Genomic DNA, 22,438 nt, shown 5'->3' on the forward strand with positions numbered 1-22,438 from the left:
ACGCTTGGCTAATTTTTTTGTATTTTTAATAGAGACGGGGTTTCACCGTGTTAGCCAGGTTGGTCTCGTTCTCCTGACCTCGTCATCCACCTGCCTCCGCCTCCCAAAGGCTGAGATTACAGGCCTGAGCCACTGTGCCCAGTCACCCCTCCCTCCTTCTAAGTGTTGCAGCGGTTCTTCATTCACGTGTGTCTTCCGATGTGTCTGCCTTATTGTTTCATGTTAATGACATTGCATGGGTACATGTCTTCTCTCCTTGACTAGAAGTTCCTCGAAGGTAGAAACCAATTTTTAGCCTCCTCTGAATCTCCTTAGCTCTGACATCAATGTCTAGTACATAGCAAGGGGCATATACATCCAGACAATGGAATCTTATTCAGGGCCAAAAAGAAATGAGCCATCAAGCCATGAAAAGACATGGAGGAAACTTAAATGCCAATTACTAAGTGAAAGAAGCCAACCTGGAAAGGCCATATGCTGCGCGATTCCAACTATATAACATTCTGGAAATTGAAAAACCATAGAGACAGTAAAAGGATGAGTGGTTGCCAGGGGTTAGGGGGCAGGGCTGGAGGGATGAACTCATGGAGGAGAGGGGATTTTTTTTTTTTTTTTTTTTGAGACAGAGTCTCGCTCTGTCACCAGGCTGGAATGCAGTGGCATGATCTTGGCTCACTGCAACCTCCTACTCCCTGGTTCAAGCGATTCTTCTGCCTCAGCCTCCCAAGTAGCTGGGATTACAGGCATGTGCCACTATGCCAAGCTAATTTTTGTATTTTTAGTAAACACGGGGTTTCACCGTGTTGGCCAGGATGGTCTCGATCTCCTGACCTCATGATCTGCCCGCCTCGGCTTCCCAAAGTGCTGGGATTACAGGCATGAGTCACCACACCCGACCACAGAGGGGATTTTTAGGGCAGTGAAGCTATTCTGTGTGATACTGCAGCGGTGATTATGCATTTGTGGAAAATTGTAGAATGTATAACACAAAGAGTGAACCCTGATGTAAACTATGGACATCAGTTAAGAAGTGTCAGCAATTAGTTAATAATCAGTATCGATAGTGATTCATCAATATTGAACCAATATTCTAATGCAAGATATTAATAATAGCAGAAACTGGGGGCACTATATGGGAACTCTAAACTTTCTGCCCAGTTTTCCTGTAAACCTAAAACTGCTTTAGAAAATAAAATCTTTTTTTTTTTTTTTTTGGGGGGGGGATGGAGTCTTGCTCTGTCGCCCAGGCTGGAGTGCAGTGGCGCAATCTCGGCTCACTGCAACCTCCGCCTTTTGGGTTTACGCCATTCTCCTGCCTCAGCCTCCCAAGTAGCTGGGATTACAGGTGCCCGCCACCACGCCTGGCTAATTTTTTGTTTGTACTTTTAGTAGAGACGGGGTTTCATCGTGTTAGCCAGGATGGTCTTGATCTCCTGACCTCGTGATCCGCCCGCCTCAGCCTCCCAAAGTGCTGGGATTACCGAAATAAAACCTATTAATGGTATATGTAAGTATGTGGGGGTAAGTGTGTGTGTGTGTGTGTGTGTATATGTGTGTGTGTGTATATATATATACACACACACACACACAGAGAGAAAGAGAGAGAATCCAGTAAATGATGTTGGATCATCCTCATGGAGGAAAGAGTTAGGAAGATTTACGCAGGACTGACGGTTTTCAAAATTCAGTAAAACTTAGCTCAGAGTAAATTAAAGGTTCTCCCTCAGCCTGGGCAACATAGGGAGACCCTGTGTCCACAAAAATTTTTTAAAAAATCAGCCAGCCATAGTGGTATGTGCCTGTGCTCCCAGCTACTTGGGAAGCTGAGGAGGGAGGGTCACTTGAGCCCTGGAGGTCAAAGCTGCAGTGATCACACTGCTGTGTTACAGCCAAGGTGACAGAGTGAGACCTTGTCTCTTAAAAAAAAAAAAAAATAGAGAACAAGTAAGCATTTACTTGTGAATTAAAATTTAAGCAGAAAGTTGCTAGACTTGCCCCAGGTGTTTGTGTTTCTTGATGTTTCCCCCTAGTGTATAATGTTTTGTATTTAAATCATAAGTAATTTTTAGAGAACCAAAAAGTGTCCTTAATATGACATCTGCTGTCCCCTTTCTAGGCCATGTCAGTTACCCTATTGCTGTAAATCTGGCTGTGAGTCCCCTACCCAATGGCAGACCCTGACCTCCAAAGAGAAGGAGGAGGTCATGTATCACTTGGCTTTTTTCGGAGAACTAGGAAAGGGAAAAGGGAAATGTCCACCATTACAGCAGTATTAGCTCCCTAGAAAACAGTTTCTGGGCTGGGACGGGTGGCTTACACCTGTAATCCCAGCACTTTGGGAGGCCGAGGTGGGTGGATCACTTGAGGTCAGGAGTTCGAGAACAACCTGGCCAACATGGTGAAACCTCATCTCTACTCAAAATACAAAAATTAGCCGGGAGTGGTGGTGGGCATCTGTAATCCCAGTTACTCAGGTGGTTGAGGCAGGAGAATCACTTGAACCTGGGAGGGGGAGGTTGCGGTGAGCCGAGATCACGCCACTGCACTCCAGCTTGAGCCACAGAGTGAGACTCTGTCTCAAAAAAAAGAAAACAGTTTCTGGAGAGATACTGTTCAGGGAACTGCACTGCAGAGAGAAACACAAAGGCTCTGATGTCAACAGATATTTATCGAGAAAGTGTTCGACCAAAAGGCAGTGGGGCGGGACAGCCGTTCCTGGCAACCGCTTTGTTTCTGTGATACTGTAATAGACCAGGGCAGACACACCTCCCTGGCCTGCGTGCACTCAGCACCTTCCTGCCCCTCCAAACCTACGATGCACGGCATGAACAGGTTGAACAGTCCCTTCTGTATTTCCCACATATCCAACCTTCTCTCTGTTGGCTTTAATGTATCTGCAGCAAGCAGAACTAACTAATGTTATTTTCTTGGTATTAAGGCTCCTGACCTCAGGGTGCAAATGTGCAGAAAGGAGAGGCAAATTAGTGTCTTCAGCCGGTGGTCCTGACACTCGGGTTTGAGTAGGAGCTTCCCGCTGCTCCTGGCTCCCAGGTGACTGTGCTTCTCAGCTCCACGCGGCACCACCACCCCCTATTTCATTTATCATCCTCTCCCTCTGATGCCAGCTTCTGATTAGAGGGTTAGAAAATAAGCCCTGAGAGGGAGCTAATTACTTAAGTGGGGGACAGAGAGGCCAAGGAATGGCTTGGTAACAGTCTCCATGCATTGTGAGGGTTCTTACTGCAGGCCGTGGTGACCAGTGGTATCTTAGATCAGGTTCCCTGGAAACAGAGAGCCCTAGACAGGGATTCTTGTGCAAGTGAAAGATGGAGGAGGGAGGGCTCTCGAGAGATAAAGGTAAGGATGGAGAGAAGCAGAGTGGGGGTGGGGAAGGCAAGTGAAGATTGGGATTTGGCCAAAGTCTAGCCTCAGCCTGGGGGTGGAGTGGGGGTTCTGGAGTATGAATGGCATCATAACGACACTCCTCCCCATACTTGACACAAGGCAGCCAGGCTTTTCTGTCCCCTAGATCAGTTAGTAATTGGTTGACTGCAGGCCACCCCCATGAGGGCAAAAGGAGGACATAAGCCCAAGTGGTCATCCCTGGGTAAGGCCGATAGCAATTCCCCAGAGAAGGCTGACGCCGTGAGCCATTTGTCTGGGGATGAACGCACTGGCCAGTACAGGGAATCTGGCTGGACACCAACAGCACCCACGAAGGGCTGGCCTCTCAAATGACAGTAGGAGAGAAGTAGGATAGACATAAGAAAAAGCTCTGGAGGCCCCTGGATGCTCTGAAGCTCCTTCCAGCTGCCTGTCGCTGGAAGGGATTGGACAGGGAATGGCCTCCACTCATGTGGGTCTTTCCAGGCAGTTACAAGCAGGATGTTTGGGCTCAAAAAAGACCCAATCTGAGAATGTCACTGAGAACCACAATTTGTGATCCTACTGTCGAATGCTGGCCTGAGAGACCTAAGGGGCTCCCCAGAAAGCTTCCAGATTAGTTCAGCTCTAATAACAGCAGCAACAGGTACAGCTGCTACTTGGCCAGGTGTGATTCTAAATGCCTTATGCGCATTAACCTAATTTAATCCTCACAGCAACCTTGTGGGTAAAGTGTTATTATTTACCATCCCCATTTTACAGATGGGACATATGAGGCCCAGAGAGGTTAATTAATTTGCTGGAGTTACACAGTTGGAAGTAGAAGAGCCAGGATCTGAACCTAGATGGTGTGATTCATGTGGGCCTACTCTCTACCTCCTCTGGCTGTCCCTCTAGCAGGTGGGGTGGGATGGGGCAGTGTAAACAGGTGCTAGAAGGCAGGAGACCACCCTGGATGCTTTTAGAGCAGTATTTTCATAAACCTTTGCATACACTGGAATCTACCTGTAAGGGATTTTTACAATACAGGCAGTCCAGAGGCAACTCTGTAAGCCCCACAGTGATTCAGATGCGAGTGCAAAGGCCAGGTTCAAATCCTGGCTCTTCCACTTACTACCTGTGTGACCTTGGAAATGTCCATTAACCTCTCTGACTCCATTGTTCTCAACTCTAAAATAAAAGTAGGCTGGGTACAGTGGCTCATGCTTGTAATCCCAGCACTTTGGGAGGCCAAAGCAGGTATATCGCTTGAGCCCAGGGGTTGGAGACCAGCCAGGGCAACATAGTGAGACTCCCATCTCTATTTATTTTTTAAAATGAAATGTTTAAAGATAAACAAATAATAATAATACTTTTTAAGATTTTGTGAAGTTTAAACTATGAATCACTGCTGTATATATTAGGCAAACGTCTGGTAGGCCAAACTATTAACACTGGGTTTCTCTGGGGAGGGAAATTAAGGTGGGGACATAAAGAAGGTGGGGGCAGAATGGGAGAAACGTTTGCTTTTTTTTTTTTTTTTTTTTTTGAGGTGGAGTCTCACTCTGTTGCCCAGGATGGAGTATAGTGGCATGATCTCGACTCACTACGACCTCCGCCTCCTGGGTTCAAGCGATTCTTCTGCCTCAGTCTCCCGAGTAGCTGGGATTACAGGCATGTGCCACCACACCTGGCTAATTTTTGTATTTTTAGTATAGATGGAGTTTTGCCATGTTGGCCAGCTGGTCTTGAACTCCTGACCTCAGGAGATCCACCCACCTCAACCTCCCAAAGTGTTGGGATTACAGCTGTGAGCCACCGTACCCAGCCAAAACGTTCACTTTTTGCCCTACGCATTGAATTTTAATTTTTTGTAAAGAGAACATATTAAAAGATCAAGTATGTAAAATTTATTTAATCAAAAACAAAAAGGACTGGGTGCAGGGGCTCACGCCTGTAATCCCAGCACTTTGGGAGGTTGATGCGGTGGATCACTTGAGGTCAGGAGTTCGAGACCAGCCTGGCCAACATGACAAAATCTCGTCTCTACTAAAAGTACAAAAATAAGCCAGGCATGATGACGGGTGCCTGTAGTGCCAGCCTGAGGCAGGAGAATGGCTTGAACCTGGGAGGCGGAGGTTGCAGTGAGCCGAGATTGCACCACTGCACTCCCTCCTAGGCAGCAGAGCAAGACTCTGTCTCAAAAACAAACAAAAAGATGAAATAGAATTATCTATAGAGAATGCGTGGCACACAGTAGGTGTTCAATCAACAGTAGCTGCTAGTAGTAGTATCAGCAACCACAAACATTTGTTGAATGCCTATTATGTGCAAGTCATCATATTTAGTCTCCATCAGGAGGCAGAGAAGCGCAAGGCAATGTCCTTACTCTTACACGTACAAAAAAAACACCCCAAACACCCAATGGTAGTGTTTACTTTGGATCTAAGAAGTGCTATAGAGAATAAGGGCTTCGAGGAGCTGAAATGAGAGAGAGATCATTTCCAGCTGGCCTCTTCAGGGGAGGTGGGGCTTGAGTGGGCTTTGAGAAAAGGGGAAGATTTCAATAGACAGAAAAAGGGGGAAAGAACATTCTGATGGCAGAAAAGAGCTTGGTTCAAAGGGCAAAGAAACTTGCTAGACATGCGCAGAAGATGCTGAGTGGACATTTGGCTTGGCGTGGCTCGGCCGGTCTGCAGGATGCAATCATGCTGGATCCGAGGCGGGCAGTGGGGGGCCTGCTATAGCTGGCCTGCCCTCCCTCAACTGAAAGAACACAATATCTGGCTCCAACCCTTCTAGTGGCTGGAATGGACTGAGGCCAAGATGGACTTTCTTAACAATTCTTGACCCCTGTGGACCGAGCCTAGCTAGAATAGAAAGCAAAGTAGCCACAAAAATTGGAAAAAAAAAAAAAGTCGATCCTCTTCCCGAACTGCTCTGTTGCCCAAATATGCAACAGCCTGCACAGTGAATCGTGGGTGCAGAATGGAGGGTGTGTGTGTCTGGGTGCAATATGTGCATGTGCATATGCCACGATGTGTGTTGTGCAGGGGGACTGCCTCAGAAGCATGCACGTTGTAATGACATGCGGTATTTCCTGTCATTGTGTGATATACTGGATTGGGTTATGAGTACTGTGTGTGCTCACCACATCCCTGAAAGCTACTCTTTCTGAGCGACTGGGAAGACGGAAGGGGAAAGCAGGCAGCCAGCAAAGTCTGCATCCACAGAGTGTGCCATCTGCCTCCGGTGGTCAGTATCAGGTGCCGCGGGGGAGTGTGGGGTGGTCCGGGCTGGCGGTATGAATATGAGGCCAGTTGTTGAGGCAGGGCATTGAGGTGGTCAGGAATAAAGCTAGTGGCATTTAAATTCCCGATTGTCCAGCGTTTTCCCTTTATCAGCAAAGTCCCACACCATGGGTGTGCATTTGGCTGCCTGAAAAATGCACACCGGCATCTTCCTAGATCTGGTCCCTGTGTGTATATATACACAGTGTGTATAGAGAGAGCCCAGAGATAAACACTTTTTTAAAAAGTTAAAGCTTGATTAGCCGAACACCACAAGGCCCCAGGAAATTGAGTTTAAGAAAAATTTGGATAATTGGAACAGTGTATAATATCAAGAATGTTAAATACACAAGTCAGCTGAGCACGCGGCATTTATGGCAAGCGCTGATTAAAACGAAGTTTCTGATAATCAAAGTTTTAATGGCAGAGGCTCATTTGAATTTCTTCTATATAAAAGGGAGATTAGATATCGTGTGCACGGAATATCTTGTGATACTTTCCATTCTTCCCAACTCCAGTTGGGCCACATAAATGCTTTTTAGCTATTTATTTCGTAAAAAGTACGCTGTCCTTTGGTGTGCCTCAAACTAGCCAAAACAGGACTTGCAGCAGATGTGTTTATCAGATTGAACTGCGAATTTGAGGAGAGGAAAAGTCTGCCTATCGTCTAAGTAATTTCAAAATCAAAGCCATCCCAGGCGCACCAGAAGCCTAAAGCAGCCAAGAGATAGGCCAAGTTTATAAACTTCCATAATATGTTTATTGCAAGGATGGCAATTACCCAATCTCCCTGCCCTCCTGGGTCTTAGATCAGAATATTTCCACAAAAAGAAATCTGTGTTTGACTGCATTTAACCAGTCATAATTCCAGATGTCTGTAATATTCTAACCCCAGGCGTGGGGGTGAGGAGGACGACTATGAAGCCTCCGACAATTCTGCTACATTCTCGTCCTACTCCACTGTGGTAATGGCGTGTCTAGCATTGGCTGTTTGTCCCTCCCCCTCTCTCCCTAATGATCAAGTGGCACAGGAGCAGTCATTGTATTCAGGGGAAAAGGCCGTCCCCAGCCACAAGCAGGCTTTTCTGTCCACCTCTGGAAACCTGACACATCACATCAGAGACATAATTTCTTAATGAAATGGCTGGAGTGTAACTAATTTACGCCAGGACGGAAAACGCTGACACGGCACAAAGGCCACTTGTTTCTGCTGTCGCAGGGAACACATGTGGGCCACATCAGTCAGGAATGAATCAGCCCAGCATTACAGGGCAGTCTGCTAAGAGAATTGCCTCCTTTTGCTCTCCTGTAAAGTGTTAAAGATATTTACTGCGTGCGTACATGCGGCCCTGCTCGTTGGAACACGAACTTGTGTTGAGTTCAGTCATTTGTCCCAGACCCCTTCCTGAGCATGAATAAGAAAAGCAGGATTGTTCTACAGAATCATCGTTGGGATTTATTCTACCCTTTTTCTCTGGGGCTTCTCTGGCAAACATTAAACATCACAACACCCCATTAAAGGGAGTCAAACTACTCATTTCACAGGAGGTAAGAGTCACACGCAAGTCTTGCCTTGGTGACACCTTACAGCCAACAGAACAGGTTTTTTTTTTTTCCCCTAGCAAAGCAACTGTGAGCCATGTTAGTGAACTCAACCTAAGGCTTGGGTGTGGTGTGGTCAGAGGTGAGGGCTTCTCCTGATCCACCATGGGGCTGTGGGGGGGGGGTCTTTAAATCTGGTGCCCTTGTCCTCTGCTCAAACCTGGGCTGAGAGGTATTAGTCATGACCAGCAAAAGAGAAAGTGAGAGGCAAGAGAAGTTTCTGCACTGGTGACTACACCAGAAGGTCCCCAGGGTTGGGGAACGCACATGCAAAGTGGTATGCAAGACAACCCTTGGAGTGGTACTGTTAGGGGCTGCCTTGGTGTCTCCCTTAAATTCCTAGGTTGAAGTCCTAAACCCAATACCTCAGAATGTCACCTTATTTGGAGATAGGGTCTTTAAGGAGGTAACTGAGTTAAAATGAGGTCATTAGGTAACCGGGCGCGGTGGCTCATGCCTGTAATCCCTGCACTTTGGGAGGCCAAGGCGAGTGGATCGAGGAGTTCAAGACCAACCCGGCCAACATGGTGAAACTCCTTCTCTACTAAAAATACAAAAACGTAGCTGGGCGTGGTGGCACGAGCCTGTAATCCCAGCTACTCAGGAGGCTGAAGCAGGAGAATCGCTTGAACCCGGGAGGTGGAGGTTGCAGTGAGCCGAGATCGTGCCACTGCACTCCAGCCTGGGCGACAGAGCGAGACTCCATCTCAAAATAAATAAACCAATAAATTAAAATAATAAAATGAGGTCATTAGGGTGGACCCCAATCCGATATGACTGATGTCGTCATAAAAGGGGAAAATCTGGACACAGACACACATAAAGAGAAGATAATGTGGACTGGGCATGGTGGCTCAGGCCTGTAATCCCAGCACTTTGGGAGGCTGAGGCAGGTGGGTCACCTGAGGTCAGGAGTTCCAGACCAGCCTGACCAACATAGTGAAGCCCCATCTCTTCTAAAAATACAAAAATTAGCAGGGCGTGGTGGCGCATGCCTGTAATCCCAGCTACTAGGGAGGCTGAGGCAGGAGAATCCTTGAACCCAGGAGGCGGAGGATGCAGTGAGCTGTGATCTCGCCATTGCACTCCAGACTGGGCGACAAGAGTGAAACTCCATCTCAAAACAACAACAACAACAAAAAAGGACAAACAAACAAAAAAAGTAATGGCAAAAACCGCAATTACTTTTGCACCAGCCTACACCTTCTCCCTTGAACCCCTGCTGTGTACTTTCTCCTGTACAAGGCTGAATCCATTTTGTCTTCAAGTATCCTTACTTAAAGTGAAAGGTGTGTGTATCTTAGCTCAAGGATGGCCAGGCCTCAGGGAGGGGAGAACCAGTGTCTTATAGTCCTGCGAGGGTAGAACCTATTGAGGGAATGGGGTGCATGTGTGTGATCCTTTTCCCTAGGTTTTTCCTGGGACTACTGCAAGTATAACGTGATTGTGTGCAAAAAAAAGGGTGAGGGGGAAGGGCTGGGGCGTGGTGGCTCATGCCTGTAATCCCAGCTCCAGAACTTTGGGAGGCTGAGGCAGGAGGATCACTTGAGCCCAGGAGTTCAACATCAGCCTGGGTAACCCCTATCTCTACAAAACATTAAAAATTAGCTGGACATGGTGGCATGCACCTATAGTCCCAGCTACTTGGGAGGCTGAGGTGGGAGAATCCCTTGGCCCCAAGAGGTCGAGGCTGCAGTGAGCCATGATCATGCCATTGCACTCCAGCCTGGGCAACAGAGCAAGACCCTGTCTCAAAAAGAAACAAACAAATCAAAAGGTGGTTTTGTGGTTTGCAGGTGGAGGGGGGACATGGTTGCCCTTGAGGTCTCCATTATGAATAATTCTCATCAAATTCATGGAAAGCCACCCATACCTGGGCATTTCTGTGAAGAGACTGAGGCAGAGAGGATGAAGAGAGTTGTACAAGTCAGGGTCCAAGCAGGCAAACAGATTCTATGACTATTATGCAGTAAGGGTTTTGAGTAGGAGTTAAGACTTTACCTCTACACAATTCTGGGAGAGTGTGGGAGAGGAAGGGTCTAAAAGGAGAAGTTGGAGGATCAGAAAAGATTCATTAGCCAGCCCTCTCAAAGCCAGGTATGTCCAGCTGCCTGAGGGGGCTCAAGGAGAAAGAAGCCCGTAGAGACTGTGGCTCTATGTCTGGTGGTGACCTGCAGTGGCTGTGGCTCAGCAGGGCTGGTAATTGGGAAAGAGAGCTGGATGCAGAGCAGGAGAGAATAAGGACATGCTAGTACCTTCCAGCACCTTCTGTCTTTCACTGTATCTAACCAGATGACCAGAGAGGAGTGACAGCTGCTTCTCCTCCACCTTCTAAATGTTGTGCAAGTTTGTCTTCTGACCAACTCTAATCTGGAGCCATAAAAAGAAGTGGATTCTGGGAAACATCGCTCCAGATTAGGCAAGGTGACAGAATACAAAATCACGACAGGAGTCAAGGTTTGAACTGATCAACACAGTGTCCCCTGTGGCCCTGTGACACAGCTAGTTTAGAAAGGAAGACTGTGCTACTAGTCCTCAAATATTTCTTTGTCCCAGGCTTGGCAGGTAGACTTGGCTCAGGAAGAAAAAGACCTTTACAGAGTAACATCTTCCAAAGCTCACCTACAGGTCAAGCACAACACTATCCTTTTGACCTGCTTATCACTCAAAAAGGATGATTTCAGCTTGAAAGACCCAAAGAGAGGAACACAGCTCAGGGCTTGTAGCAAATAGGATTTTCCAAAGATGGCCACTGTTATGAACTAAATTGTGTTCCCCTCAAAATTCATAGGTTGAAACCCTAACCCCAATGTGGCTATATTTGGAGGCAGGGCCTTTAGGGAGGTAATTAAGATTAAGTGAGGTCGTGAGAGTGGGGCCTTAGTACAATAGGACTGGTGTCCTTATAAGAAGAGACACCAGAGATCTCTCTCTCCATGCACACAAACAGGAAAGGCCATGTGAGGATACAATGAGAAGGCGGCTGTCTACAAGCCAGGAAGAGAGGCCTCACAGGCACCAACCCTGCTGACACCTTGATCTTGGACTTCTACCCTTCAGAACTTAGAAATACATGTGAGTCACTTAAGCCACTCCATCTATGCTATTTTGTTATGGCAGCCCAAGCAAACTAAGACAGCTACCACAACCTCCCATCCCACAGATTCTTCTTACAATGCAACAATGACACCCCAATGACAATGGCCCTTCCAGTGGTGGGGTCTACTCCTGCTCCCCTTGAACCTAATCAGGATTTCATGACTACCTGGACCACTAGAACATGTTAGAAGTGAAGCCATGTGACTTATGAAACTAGGCCATGAGAATGCCATGCACTTCTACCTTGTTGCCTTGGGACACTCATGCTTAGAACCCAGTCTCCATGCTATGAGGAAGCCAAGAAGCCACAGAGAGAAGCCACATGGACAGGCTACAGTCAACAACCCCAGCTGCGTCCCATTGAACAGCCAGCATCGACACCAGACTTGTGAGAGATCAGATCACAGAGCCTTTGCCTGATTCTGGCCCCCAGCCATCGAGCACTCCCCATCCTTTAAGCCACCCCAGAGAATGCTCCATGGAGCAACGACAAACTGGGCCCACCGACTCTGTCCAGATCACAAATTGGGGAGCAATCTGTTACCAAAACACCAGGGGTTCTGTCTAGGTCCTGCTGTTCCTGCACGAGAAGCCAATCACAGAAACAAGTATTGCCAAGGAAGAAGTCTTTAATAGGGTGCTGCAGCCGAAGAGATGGGAGATCAGTGTCAAATCCATCCCCTCTGTAATTCCAGCGCTTTGGGGGCCCAAGGGAGGCAGATTGCTTGAGGAGGCAGATTGCTTGAGGAGGCAGATTGCTTGAGGTTAGGAGTTGGAGACCAGCCTGGCCAACATGGCAAAACCCAGTCTCTACTAAAAATACAAAAATTAGCCGGGCGTAGTGGCAGACGCCTGTAATCCCAGCTACTTGGGAGGCTGAGGAATGAGAATCGCTTGAACCCAGGAAGCAGAGGTTGCAGTGACCAAGATTACGCCATTGCACTCCAGCCTGGGCAACAAGAGTGAAACTCCCCGCCAAAAAAAAAAAAAAATCTCCTTGACCTACTAAAATTAGGGTTTATTTAGCAAGGAAGAAATGTAACTATATGTGAGAAAACAGGAACCCAGGAGGGGTAAGGAAGCAATCATGATGGGATGAGCAGCTTGGCATCTCTTTGTCTGGATGTGATGATCTGGTGAGTTTCAGTTCTTTGATACTTTTTGAGAGGCCTGTAGGTCCTTTCCTGAGGAAGGAACTGGGATAAAACGAACAAAGGTTTCCGCTTTAAGACCAGAAGGGTCCATTTCTATGTTTATCAAAAAAAAAAAAAAAAAAAAAAAAACCTGTCGGCTGGGAGTGGTGGTTCACACCTGTAATCCCAGCATTTTGGGATGCCGAGGTGGGTGGATCACTTGAGGTCAGGAGTTCGAGACTAACCTGGACAACACTGGCAAAACCCTGTCTCTACCTAAAATGCAAAATTAGCTGGGTGTGGTGGTGTGTGCCTGTAATCCCAGCTACTCAGGAGGCTGAGGCAGAATTGCTTGAACTGGGGAGGCAGAGGCTGCAGTGAGCCAAGATCACACCACTTACTTGCACTACAACCTGGGTAAGAGAGTGAGACTCTGTCAAAACAAAACAAAACAAAACTGTCTATGGGACTATTGGTTGGTTTCAAAACTAAATGTTTGGTGTTTCAAGACACTAATTTTGGGGTGCTTTATTATGCAGCAATAAATAACCAGAACAGTGGTCATCACAACAAATGCATCCAGGAGACTGCTTGGGGGAAAATGGAGCCAAGTCAGTGTATACCTGCCTTACCTCCTTTGCATTGGATTGTGGTGATTTCAGGCCGCCAAACTGAGCCAAACCTCCAGCATCAATACAGCACCACAGGCTGCCAGATGAGTGTTTCTCCAAAGATTGCACCCACTTTGACAATTTCTGTTCCTCTTCAGACAGCTCTGAAAGTCTTTCCAAGGAGATTTTTTTTTACTATTATTAATGCTGATCAAACTCTGGACAGAGCTTAAAGAGGACATATGTGCAGAAAGAAAATGGTAGAATCAGGAGGTTGAGCTGGAGGCTAGAATAATTAAAGGTTAAACTCCAGGTATGCATTTGGTATTTATAGAATTTTCCATGCTTGATGTGAGGGTTTTAAAACCAGACTGAGCAGGGAAGCTCTTTCAGCTCTGAAAGGAAGGAAAGGATTTTAGCACAAGGAAAGGAGCCTGCCTAGTTCAAAGTTTTATAAAGGCAGCATAATTAAGCTACATTGTTGCTTCAAGTGATACTGTAGAGGTGAATGGGGCTGGGAGAGTAGGCTGTGCAGAACAAAACAAAGCCAAACAAAACACTTTATTTCCTTACCAGGCACCCTGGGCTGTCAGCAGGGGTCCCTGGGTTCTCTAAAGCTGTTGTATGCCTCTGTTGCTCCCTGCTACCTGAAGGAGCCTGAGTCTTGCTTATATCACTTGACATGAGCAGAGGCAAGTCCGGGAGGTCGGCTTTCCCGCTGTGTTACGGGTGCTACCCACGGATGCGCACGAAGGGCGCGGGTGAAGGCAGAGATAGCGAGGGCCTGGCACCCAGCTTGTTTCCCTGGCAAGCCTCGCGGCTACTCACTGAAGCTGAATGCAAACTGATTGGAATTCACTTCTGCTTTTCTTAAAGTTTTTTCTTGCCTCCTTTTTTTCTCCCCTCCTATTTTCAGCATTGAACTTCAGAGAAACTCCTCTCTGTTGTTCAGCTTGTTATGTTTTGTCTCCTTTCGCTTTCCTGGAGCTTTGATGGGGATAGGATGGGGCTGGGGGAGGATCAGAGGAAGAGAGCTCTGCAAGGGGTGTCTGTGCTATGGGCTCAAACTTCTAGGGAGAGATTTTCAAATATGCCCCACTTTCAGCTAGGCATGGTGGCACACACCTGTAATCCCAGCTACTCAGGAGGCTGAGGCAGGAGGATCACTTGAGGCCAGGAGTTCAAGACCAGCCTAGGTAACATAGCGAGACACCCCTCTCAAAAATAAAAATAAAAAATAAAAATCATACACAACATGTCCCACTCTAAACCTTTTTGAATGGATGCAAAGGTCTGTAAGAGTTGTCTAAATTGGCCCTTCATTTCTTTCTGAAAATTGAGTTGCCAAGAAAAAAAAAAAAAAAAAAAAAAAAGCTGAGCGTAGTGGCTCACACCTGTAATCCCAGCACTTTGGGAGGCCAAGACAGGTGGATCCCTTGAGGTCAGGAGTTTGAGACCACCATGGCCAACCTGGAGAAATCCTGACTCTACTAAAAATACAAAAATTAGTTGGGCGTGGTGTTGCATGCCTGGAAACCCGGCTACTCAGGAGACTGAGGCAGGAGAATCACTTGAACTTGGGAGGTGGAGGCTGCAGTGAACTAAGTGCCAGTGCATTCCAGCCTGAGCAACAGAGTGAGACTCTGTCAAAAAAAAAAATGAGTTACTCAAATTGACTATTATGCAGCTATGGAGAAGGATGGTTATTAAGACCGCATGGCAAATTAGAAAAAGGCATAAGTGGCCGGGCACGGTGGCTCAAGCCTGTAATCCCAGCACTTTGGGAGGCCGAGACGGGTGGATCATGAGGTCAGGAGATCGAGACCATCCTGGCTAACACGGTGAAACCCCGTCTCTACTAAAAAATACAAAAAAAAACTAGCCGGGTGAGGTGGCGGGCACCTGTAGTCCCAGCTACTCGGGAAGCTGAGGCAGGAGAATGGCGTGGACCCGAGAGGCGGAGCTTGCAGTGAGCTGAGATCCAGCCACTGCACTCCAGCCTGGGAGACAGAGCGAGACTCTGTCTCAAAAAAAAAAGAAAAAGGCATAAGTGCTATAACATTAAATGAAATATCAGAACTCCAAACTGTCCAAGGTACTGTCACAGCTATGTCAAAAGTATACTAGCAGCAGAGACTCAAGCATACAGCACTATTCACAATTGCAAAAAGGTGAAAGCAACCTGAGTATTCACCAGTGGATGAATGGATAAACAAGAAATGGTGTAACCATACAATGGAATATTACTCGACCTTCACATGAAGTTCTGACACATGCTACAACGTGATGGAACTTTGAGGATACTGTGCTAAGTGAAATAAGCCAGACACAAAACGGCAACAACTGTATGGCTCCACTTACACGAGGTACCTAGAATAGGCAAATTTATAGAGGCAAAAAATAGAACGGTGGTTGCCAGGGGCTGAGGAAGGGGGCATTGGGGAGTTAGTTTTCAATGGGGATAGAGTTTCTGCTTGAGAAGTTGTAAAGTTCTGGAGATGGATAATGGTGATGGTTGCACAACTTTGTGAATGTACTTTTAGGCCACAGATCTGCACTTCAAATGGTTAGGATACTAAATTTTACATTACGTATCCTTTACAATCAGAAACTACTTTTTAAAGTGAATCAGGCAGATTGGTGATTGCCAGGGGCTGAGGGAGAGGGAATAGGGAATAACAGCTTAATGGGTGCAGGGTTTAATTTAGGGATGGTGAAAATGCTTTGGCACTAGAAAGAGCTGATGGTTGCACAACATTCTTGATGCACTAAATGCCATAATTGTTCACTTTTAAATGCCTAATTTTGTGTTATGTGAATTTTGCCTCAGTTTTGTGTTGTTTTTTAGAGACAGAGTCTCACTCTGTCACCCAGGTTGGAGTGCAGTGGTGTGATCATAGCTCACTATAACCTCAAGCTTATGAGCTCAAGCCATCCTCCCACCTCAGCTTCCCAAGTAGCTGGGAGTACAGGCACATGCCACCACACCCGGCTAGTTTTTTAATTTTTTGTGGAGATGGGGTCTCACTGTGTTGCCCAGTCTGGTCTCAAACTCCCGGGCTCAAGTGATCCTCCCACTTTGGCCTCCCCAGAGTGCTGGGATTACAGGTATGAGCCACTGCACCCGGCTTGCCTCAATTTTTTTAAACAGTGGATTCGAAGGAGATTGAAAGGAAACATGGAAAAATGAAAGCTGTTTAATGTGTTATAATGGGACTATTAGTGAATTCATTTTGGTTTCTGAAAAACTTGTTCAAACACAGTTTGTACAATGTATTCCTTTATGCGTTTAAGAAAAACCTGTCAGGTAGAAATTCTATTATAAAAAACACACTGTTAACTACTCTTAAGACTTCTGGGGCAAGATTGTACCAAGAGAATAAGTATAAGAGGGCCGGGCATGGTGGCTCATTCCTGTAATCCTAGAGCTTTGGGAGGCCAAGGTGGGCAGATTACTTGAGGCCATGAGTTCAAGACCAGCCTGGGCAACATGGCGAAACCCCATCTCTACAAGAAATACAAAAATTAACCAGGAGTGGTGTCGTGAACCTATAGTCCCAACTACTCAGGAGGCTGAGGCAGGAGAATTGTTTGAGCCCAGGAGACAGCAGTTGCCACTTCACTCCAACCTGGGTGACAGAGCGAAACTGTGTCTCAAAATAAAAAAAGTATGAGGAAAGAGAAATTGACGATACTGCTTGTCACTTTAAAAATACATATTATGCAGTGGGCATGGTGGTGTATGCCTATAATCCCAGCTACTTGGGAGGCTGAGGCAGGAGAATCACTTGAACCCAGGAGGCGGAGGTTGCGATGAGCCAGGATCGCCCCACTGCACTCCAGGCTGGGTGACAGAGAGAGATTCCGTCTCAAAAAAAAAAAAAAAAAAAAAAATTGGGGCAGGGTGCAGTGGCTCACGCCTGTAATCCCAGCACTTTGGGAGGCCAAGGTGGGTGGATCGCAAGGTCAGGAGATCAAGACCATCCTGGCCAACATGGTGAAACCCTGTCTCTACTAAAAATACAAAAATTAGCTGGGCATGGTGGCGTGTGCCTGTAGTCCCAGCTACTCAAGAGGCTGAGGCAGGAGAATCACTTGAACCCGGAAGATGGAGGTTGCAATGAGCCAAGGTGGTGCCATTGCACTCCAGCCTGGTGACAGAGCGAGACTCTGTCTCAAAAAAAAAAAAAAAAGAATGCTTCTAAAATACATATTATGTGTCATATATTAATACATTATTAATAATGGATATATATTGATAAGAATATAAGAGATGGCCGGGTTCAGTGGCTCACACCTGTAATCCTAGCACTTTGGGAATCCAAGGCGGGTAGATCACTTGAGGCTAGGAGTTTGAGACCAACCTGGGAAACATGGCAGAACCCCGTCTCTACTAAAAAGAAAAATACAAAGATTAGCTGGGACTTGGTGGTAAAAGCCTATAGTTCCAGCTACTCGGGAGGCTGAGGCAGAGAATTGCTTGAGCCTGGGAGGCAGAGGTTGCAGTGAGCCGAGATCACGCCTCTGCACTCCAGCCTGGGTGACAGAGCAATGCTGTATCTCAAAAACAAACAACTATGAGATTATATATATAATCTCATAGGTGTGTGTGTATATATATTATATTATATATATAAATATATATTATATATTATATATAAAATATATATTATATATTATATATATTATATATATAAAATATATATTATATATATAAAATATATGTGTGTGTGTGTGTGTATATCACAGTATGTCCTCACCAATCTATGAAAAAAGTATTTTTAGTATCCATGGTGTTCCCAGCACAATGTTGGGCCCAGAAGAAAGGTCAGAGATGGCTCTTGTTTTAGTGGAGTGATGCTGTAGGGCTAAGTTGTGTGATGCTGACAACGAGTTCATGAAGTCAGAGAGAAGCCGAAGCACACATAGAGAATGAGGGGTGCCTCGTCTGGACTTTAAGGATTGGTCAGGGTTTGGGCAGGCGTGGGCAGGCAAAGGGGAGAGAGGGGCCCTTCTAAGGATGAGGGAACAGGTAGGGGAAGGAGCACCAGTGCCTTTGATCAGGAGAAAGGAGGTGAGAGCAGGGAGGTGTATGGAGGGGCTTGGGGGTGCAAGAGGCAACGCTCGACCTCTGAGCAAGTGATGAGAGCCTTACATTCAGAAGCTTCCTCTGCCAAAATGACAGTAGGCCCTAGATCCTTTGCCCTTGTACCCAGGAGGCCCAGATAGGCCACAGTACAGCCAGAGCCCCCAGCCCTGATTACAGTAGCAGCAGCACAGAGCAACTTTGGAAACCCTGTTCTCTCATTGATGTTTTATAGTTTCCCGGCCCCAAAAAGATATAACGGTATGTCTAGTTAAAGATGAAGGATTGAACCCATGCATTCATTCCTCTGCTTCATTCCAAAGCTTCATTAAAATAATAGTAAAGGGATTTTTTTTTTTTTTAACGGAGTCTCACTCTGTCACCCAGGCTGGAGTGCAGTGGCGCAATCTCGACTTACTGCAAGCTCTGCCTCCTGGGTTCACGCCATTCTCCTGCCTCAGCCTCCCGAGTAGCTGGGACTACAGGCGCCCGCCACCACGCCCGGCTAATTGTTTTGCATTTTTTCAGTAGAGAGGGGGTTTCACCGTGTTAGCCAGGATGGTCTCGATCTCCTGACCTCGTGATCCGCCCACCTTAACCTCCCAAAGTGTTGGGATTACAGGCAAGAGCCACCGCGCCCCGCCAGGAAAGGGATTTTTAAAGGGCATTCACGTGCAAATATAAGGAGGACAGGAAAAGAGAAAACAGCCCAGAGTGCTGGAAGCTGGAGAGCAGAAAGTTGCAGGGTGACTAACTTATAGCAGGGCTGAGAAAGCTCACTCAATGTGGCATTGGGGATAGGTGAGAAGCTGTTCGAATCCCCTCTCCCCTCCCAAAGACTCAGAAGTGGCAACACCGGCCGGGCGCGGTGGCTCACGCCTGTAATCCCAGCACTTTGGGAGCCCGAGGCGGGCGGATCACGAGGTCAGGATATCAAGACCATCCTGGCGAACACGGTGAAACCCCGTCTCTACTAAAAATACAAAAAAATTAGCCGGACATGGTGGCAGGCGCCTGTAGTCCCAGCTTCTAGGGAGGCTGAGGCAGGAGAATGGCGTGAACCCGGGAGGTGGAGCTTGCAGTAAGCGGAAATCAGGCCACTGCACTCCAGCCTGGGCAACAGAGCAAGACTCCGTCTCACCAAAAAAAAAAAAAAAAAAAAGAAGTAGCAACACTAGGTGCTTCTGGAAGTAAAGATGAAACCAGGACCCAAAACAGGAGGATCCATTGAAAGTCCATTTAAGCAGCAGTCAGATATTCAGATGCTATTCCCTGCTTTGTGTACCCGAGGGACTGTTCCTTCACCCCCACCTCCTGCCCTTGACCGAAGACTGGACTTTTATTATGTGGAGGGTTTTTTTTTTTTTTTAAAGGGGGAGTGTCTTTGGACAGAGAGACTAGGCATAGTTAAGGGTAGGATGCCCAACTGGAAACAGGGAGATTAGGTGTAAGTTGTCATACTGAATATTGTGCCCGCAGCCAAGTTCTCCTGCCCCCTCAGCTCCTAGGAACTTGACATTCAGGCTTAGACCCTCTCAGAAGGAGGTTGATACGGACATCGGAGATTTCCCAAGGAAAAGGTTTGTCCAGATCACCATAGAGCAGGGGATCTTAAATGTGAGGCTGCATTCGAATCCCCTGGAGGGTTTGTTAAAACAGACTGCCAGGCCCTTCCCCCAGGATGTCTAATCCAGTAAATCTGGGGTAGGTCCTGAGAATGCATCTCTTAGCTGTTCCCAGTTGCGGCTGATGCTGCCCATCCCGGGAGCACACTTTGAAAAGCACTGCTCTAGAGTAAAGTCTGAATCGGCAAGGCTTATCCACACACATAAGCTTCCCCTCAGTTTTTAAGTGCCCTGCTGTAAAATGTGGACTAGTAACTGGGAGTCACCAGGCATCTAATCTAAGGAAAACCTCTAACATACATGATCAAGACCCAAACAAGCAGATAAGGCATGCTGGAGGAAACAGAGACTATTGCTAAGAAATGTAAACTACACACACACACACACACACACACACACACCCCTATCTATCAATAAGGTCCCAGAAGAGGCATTATTTTAATAGCAGTAAAAAGCAGCATTCAGGGAATATAAAGGAACGTTCAGAGAATAAAATTTTAGTTATTAGAAATTTAAAATATGACAGCAGAGATGAAAAATTAAGTAGAAGCATTGGAATGTGAAGTTGGGAACATTTCCCAAAAAATAGAGAAAAGAAAGCGAGATGAGAAATGGAAAAGTTTTTAAAAAAGTAATTAGTCCAGGCCGGGCACGGTGGCTCACGCCTATAATCCTAGCACTTTGGGAGGCCGAGGTGGGCAGGTCACTTGAGCCCAGGAGTTTGAGACCAGCCTGGGTAACATACCCAAAATACAAAAATCAGTCGGGTGTGGTGGCAAATGCCTGTGGTCCCAGCTACTTAGGAGGCTGAAGTGGGAGGACCACTTGTGCCTGGGAGGTAGATGTAGCAGTGAGCCGAGATCACACCGGTGCACTCCAGCCTGGGTGACAGAGACTCTGACTGAAAAAAAAAAAAAGAAAAAAGAAAAAAAAATGACTAGTCCAAATGAAAGTTTTAGGGAGAACAGAGAAACAGAGAGAAATTCAAGAAAATTTCCCATACCTAAAGGACATGATTTTATAGATTGAAAGGACCATTGAATACCTAATACAATGGAAAAATAGACCCATATAAATGTATATCGTTGGCTGGGTACAGTGGCTCAAGCCTGTAATACCAGCATTTTGTGGGGCTGAGGTGAGAGGACCACTTGAGTCCAGGAGTTTGAGACCAGCCTGGACAACACAGTAAGACCCCATCTCTCCAAGAAATTAAAAAACTAGCCAAAATGGTAGTGCGTGCGTGTGGTCCCAGCCACATGGAAGACTAAGGCAGGAGGCTCATTTGAGCTCAGGAAATTGAGGCTGCAGTAAGCCATGTTTGCACCACTGCATTCCAACCTGGGCAACAGAGCAAGACCCTTGTCTCAAAAAAAATGCATATCATCATGAACTTTCAGGACATTGGGAACAAAGATCATAGAAGCTTCTAAAGAAAAAACTATATATACAGAGGCTCAAGAATCAGAATCACTTTGGACTTCTCAACAGCAACATGAATTTGGGAGAAAATGGAAAAATGCCTTCACAATTCTAAGGGAAAATGACTCAACTTAGAATTCTATATCCAGCCAAACTATCAGTTGAGTATAGAAAAATATTTCTCTGATACACAAAGTCTCAGAAACCTGCCGCTCATGTATTCTTTTTCAGGAAGCTACTGGAAAAGATGATCTGCCAAAATGTTAGGAAAAATCAAGAAAAGGGAAAATGTGAGATCCAGGAAACTGGGCATCCCCTGGAAGATGGAGTCAGAGGGAATCTCCACAATGAAGAAGAGAGGCCTCAGAATGACAGCTATGCCCCAATCACAAGAAGCAACCAGGCCCAGCATGGTGGCTCATGCTTGTAATCCCAGCACTTTGGGAGGCCAAGGCGGGTGGATCACTGGAGGTCAGGAGTTCGAGACCAGCCTGGCCAACATGGTGAAACCCCGTCTCTACTTTTAAAAAATACAAAAAATTAGACGCCTGTATCCCAGCTACTCAGGAGTCTGAGGCAGGAGCATCACTTGAACCTTGGGGGCAGAAGTTGCAGTGAGCCGAGATCATACCACTGCACTCCAGCCTGGGTAACAGCGAGACTCCGTCTCAACAACAACAACAAAAAGCAACCAGTCTCCATTGGAGCTACTCAGAAGCCTCCTGGTAAGGCATCCCCAAGAACAAGAACAGGTGTGTTGGGACACAGTGAGATGAGAGCTGGTACACTGGGAGGGTGTTTGCACTGCAGCAATCTTCTCTAACTCAGCGGCAGATAGAAGGTGAGAGTAGGCTGGGCATATTGGCTCACGCCTGTAATCCCAGCCCTTTAGGAGGCCCAGGAGGGCAGATCACGAGGTCAAGAGATCGAGACCATCCTGGCCAACATACTGAAACTCTGTCTCTACTAAAAATACAAAAATTAGTTGGGCGTGGTGGCGTGCACCTGTAGTCCCAGCTACTTGGGAGGCTGAGGCAAGAGAATCACTTGAAGCCGGGAGGTGGAGGTTGTAGTGAGCCAAGATCGCATCACTGCACTCCAGCCTGGTGACAGAGCGAGACTCTGTCTCAAAACAAAACAAAACAGAAGAAGATGAGAGTAAAGCTCAGTGACCACAACCTGGCTGGAATTCCAATTGTCCATACAA

Source organism: Theropithecus gelada, chromosome X (assembly GCF_003255815.1).
Source record: "Theropithecus gelada isolate Dixy chromosome X, Tgel_1.0, whole genome shotgun sequence".
Lineage (NCBI taxonomy): Eukaryota > Metazoa > Chordata > Mammalia > Primates > Cercopithecidae > Theropithecus > Theropithecus gelada.